Genomic DNA, 5285 nt, shown 5'->3' on the forward strand with positions numbered 1-5285 from the left:
GATACTGACGCTGCTTTCTGGGGGTGGCCCCTTTTCATTGGCTGAGTAAGAGGTGGGTGATGGGAGCTGCGTTATTTTCTGCGAAGTTCTCTGTCAAGTCACATGGAATTGTCTGTTGCCTCGTGGGAAGCAAAGGTTCAATGTGACAAGTGTCAATTATTTATGCCCACTGTTGCAATTCAAAGCCATCATAAACTTTCCAAGGCATCCCAATATTTTGCTGTCTTTGATGTGCTGGGTTGTTTCACTAATTTGTTTGTAACTACTGTTAGGGTTGGTCAACAGGCCTAGCAGCAGGTGGTCAAAGGTGTGCTGGTGGGAAAATCTCCCCAGACATATCTAGTCTCTATCACCATGTGCCATCTGGCTCTGCTGTCTACCGCCTATGCCCTGTCCTTTACAGTGGCTTTCACTCCCACATGTCTTCACAGTCACACACACACAGTCACACACACACACACATGTCCTGGCTCTGTCCAGTCAGACCCAGAACAAATTGTGTAGCTCAACATGATACCATTTATTTGACTAGTAAAAAATCCATGTTCAAGGCAAAACCGATCAATGATTAACGTGAAACAGTGAGCTACAGTGTACTGATAGTTCTTCTGCAAATTGGGAGGGTGTAGCTCAGTGGTTAGAGCATTACAGTAAAAAGGTTCAAATGCCCCACTGCATGTGAATTTGCCTTTTCATTGTAAAGTTAACAGAAAAACAGAAAAAATTTATTGTCAAATCTGGTTGCTACATATTTGTTTATCACAACTAATCTGCACATAAAAAACATTGTAAATACCCTACTACGTGGTAAAAAAATAATATACATCTGTTGGCTTACTGTAAGTCCCTTTAACTATTTAGTGGCTAGCTGTGATTTTGCTCCTCTCCAGCTAATTCAGTATCTCAGACTGCTAAATTAAGATCGGGTAATTGATGATACCAGTACAATAGCTGGGTAAGATGCTACTAAATTCTCACTATTTATTTAATTTCACATCATACTAAATGACCCTCCATAGACATAAGTCATTTGCTAAGCATGCTAGGACAATCTTGATGAGAGGGATTCCAATGACTGTCCAATGGTGTCTGTCCACCAGGCTAGATAGCTTACCACACTAGTGAGACTTACAGTAACACCCACCAATGACATCAGAATAGGATGCTTTATTTGATTAAAAACAAAATCTACGTTTGGAGAAATTACTTATGATTTGTGAATGCCTGGAAATTCAAATCACCGCTACAACCCTAACTCTACTTATACACAAAAAATGTACAACCAGTATACATTTACTACACCTTTACACTTTTCACAAACCCTAAATTGCAGCATTAAATATATTATAATAAATTATAATGTGTATTGGTGCATTGTATTTTGGTGGAGGTTGACAGTCTGTAGTTCAGTGCCAGATGTGACCTAGGCAGGGGCATCCAGGTAGCTGATTATCCTGATTAAAACCAAACAGATGCTGTGTGTGTGTGTGTGAGAGAGAGAGAGAGAGAGAGAGAGAGAGAGAGAGAGAGAGAGAGAGAGAGAGAGAGAGAGAGAGAGAGAGAGAGAGAGAGAGAGAGAGAGAGAGAGAGAGAGAGAGAGAGAGAGAGGACCTCTCGTCACTGTAGTCTCAAGGACAATTCAATTTTCACAATCTGTTCCCACATCACTTCTCTCCACCTCACTCAAACACACATTTGTTGACTTGCCTTTTCTGCTGTTGTGGATTGGTAAACAGGGAACAAGGAAACTCCTAAAGAAAAAACTAAGACAGTAACACATGTTTCACATGTCATGTACGTGACTCAGAAGATAAAGAAATACATGAATAAGACTGCATAACAAGGTTCTTTAGCTACGTCATGTGGTCACTTGATAGCAAGTGAACCTTGAAAGTTTGTTCATAAACATAAGCTGGCAGCTCCCTTTAGCACACTTAGATTGCCAAAATAGAGGAATTGTGTCATACGAATCTCAGCAATTTAGTGCAATTTAGTCACCAATATAAGTTACTCTTAATCAACTTCTTGTATCAGCTAGGTCATCCAGAAGGGTTGTAAAAAGACAATGAATATGGGATAACAGGTGTGATTCCTAATGGCTCTATATCTGGAACACTAAGGGCATAACGTTACACAAGACCTGTTTGATCAGAACACGTTCTCGCGCCGTCGCCTATGTAAAGAATACATTTTAGCTGGATGCCAAACGTCTGAATGAATCATAGAGTAAGAGGAGACATTTATTTACCAAGACAGGGTCATTCCACTGACTGCAAAATACACGTACACATAAAACATACACACACAGTTATCAGTACGCCCTGGATGACATTTCCCAATAGCAAATAGTGCGAAATAGTCTAACAAAATAATCTTACATAACTTATAAAGTGCAAGCTCATGTCTTGCATTGATTTAAAGCACAGACTTGTGAATTGTGTATGTTTTATATTTGGCTTTAGCACTATTACAACTCAATATTAGAAACTACTCAACCTAAACTCAATTAGGACATAATGGAAAAACACAAAGGTAATGTACAAGAAAGCTTATATTCCGGGGCACTAACTTCACAGACTTCTATCAGGACAAAACAGTGTGCAACTGGGGATGTTAGTGGGGGTTCCAGAATGACACAAAGACAGCCTATGGTGGGGATTTGGGCAAGAAGGCCACCCCCCTCCAATTAGCCTTCATTACCCATGGGCAGAGGTAGGGGCATGCATTTCAAATGATGCGCCCGATGTCTTCCCAGCAACCTCTGGGGGTCGGTGACTGATGTTTGGAGCCAAAGGTCTTCTTCTTCCTCCTGTGGAGGACAAGGTAAAATAGCCCTGAGCGCCATCACACCATTCTGAGGACATGTTTACACAGTTTATAGTGGCCTAAATACCTTTTTGTATTAATTTCTCGCCCACATTGACAGATTTAAGATAAATTAAAGAAGTAAACGTATTTGTACTTAGTAGTTATTTGTACTGTCATGGAATATTGAATGTCTGCAGAACTCTGGGCCCCTGGTTTTAGGAATGTATCTCAGGCTTTCACAATCTGATATAATTTAATCTTGCTACTTCCAGTGACTCGTTATCTTATCCTGTATTCTGTTTTATGGTTTTAGTAGAACCATGGGCATCCATTTCTTAGGATGAAAAAGCCTTTGTAGGTGACTATTTTGCTTTGTGTACTTTGAACTACAAAATGTACATTTTACCTCAACATTATAAACCTCCCATTGTAAACCTCAGGTCAACTAACAACTTTTGGAAATGATCTGAGGTTTAGACTTCCAGCAGAAATAATGGCAATTTTTACTTACAAGTATTTTTATAGTGAACAGTTTTTTGTACTGCATGATTTATCTCCATCATTGATATAGATATGAGAAACAATCAACGTGGAGAGGTAAATAATTGTGTCGACAGTAGGTACACAGTGCTCACAGTGTCAGGTGCTCAGAATGATTATTTGCCGTCTCACCTAAATATGGTGGCACTCAAGGCCCAATTGGCTTTACCCTTTTTCTTCACCATGGTAACATCCAAACAGTGGAAAAGTGCTCTGTTAAGCTAATTAGACAAAGTCCTATTGATTCTCAGCAGCACGACATGGCACAGCAACCATAATTACTCTGTTGACCTATACTTTTATGGAAAGGTCAAAGGTTAACGATGCGTTAAAAAGTGGACAACCCAGTGAAGCCTCCATACACTAAATGAAAGGCCATACCTGTCGCCAAGAGGGGTGGCTTGTCAAGGACTCTGCTGTGGAAAATGTCAATGGTGGACTACTTCCACCAACTAATGACACAGGTAAACATAGTGGCAGTTTTGTCACATGTCCCGGAGATTGATATATAATCACGATTGCAAAAGCACGAATGGCCCCTTTAGTAGTACACATGCAGCCTACTGTACGATCAACTGATGAGGTAAACCTTGTTGACTTAAATAGCCTTACCATGTGTATCTTACAGAAGACGAAACACTAGAATCAGAATGAGTTTCAAAGGTTGCAGATCTGTACATTTTTTGCAGTTGTTTAATGTCATAGTAAGAATGACTTTTTGTCATATCATTAACCTATAAGGAAATGGAAAGGTATGGAGGAATGGAGCAGCCAGTACATCTTTCATTTAATTGTATTTGTTTTATTGAACCTGTATTTATTTATTCAGGCAAAATCAATTCATAACAACATTTTATTACAGTAATGTCTTGAATACAAAACCATGTAAAACAAAGAGTAAATTGGAAACAATACAAATAAAGGCGTCAACAATAGGATTTCTTCGTTTTTTTTCCTTCCTAAAAGGAAGGATACTAATTACTGGAGGATGGATTGGGAGGATGTATAGATACAAATTATTGTAAATAGAAACAATAATTGTTATTTCAACGTTGTTTGTTTGTGACTAGCTAGCTATGACATTTTGTAAACATTGCCATAGACAGTTGCCTTGTTACTGTAGAACATCAAAGAGTCTGAGTGCAAAGCTATGGCTCTCATTCACTTTTGATAAGCACAGCCTAAGAATCTTTGCCCTGATGAAAGAATCTTTGCCCGTGACCCCAAAGAAAGATCCCAGAGAACCTTTTGCAACCTTTGGATGGCCTACGGTGTCACCTGTTCAAATGATGTGAAACCACCCAATCAACACAAGCTGATTAGATGGCAGAAGGCAATTAACCTGGGCCACTTACGCACAGGGAAGAAATGTGCTCTGATGTCACTTATGTGATTGGTGACACAAAGATGGCGCTCAGCTTGAAAAGTGAAATACACAAAGAGGAAGCTTGAAGTACCCATTAGAGGTGGTTGCATCTCAAGTGAACTCAAAGTTAAGTGGGCCATTTGACTCTTCTAAAGCTCTCCAAGCCAGCTGTATAACTGGCCATTCAGTATAAACTTGTGTAAATGTATAACTTAACAATTAGTCATTAGTAGTGTAGAACTGCATAGATTTTCCAAATCTAAAGCAGCCTTCACTTTGCAAAATGTTAGTAAGATATTTATTGTTCTTTGGAATCAAATATGTCCTTGATTAAAAGGTCTGTCATGGCATGTCACTTTGCCTTTGTTTGCAGATTGCTTGGTTTCAAAGAAGCACATCTGATGAATGGGGGAGTGGATTCAATCCTTCTCTGTCCTGTAGGTTAACACAGGCAAGAAGCACATGTTACATCATTTTGACCAAACTTGTCCAATTAAATTGCTCCTTTACAGCTGTCCATTTCATTCCAGGTCAGGTCATTTATTATCCCTAGGAACCAATGAGTTAAAAA

The sequence above is a fragment of the Hypomesus nipponensis genome, chromosome 2, assembly GCF_054491055.1.
Source record: "Hypomesus nipponensis isolate SF chromosome 2, ASM5449105v1, whole genome shotgun sequence".
Taxonomy (NCBI): Eukaryota; Metazoa; Chordata; class Actinopteri; order Osmeriformes; family Osmeridae; genus Hypomesus; species Hypomesus nipponensis.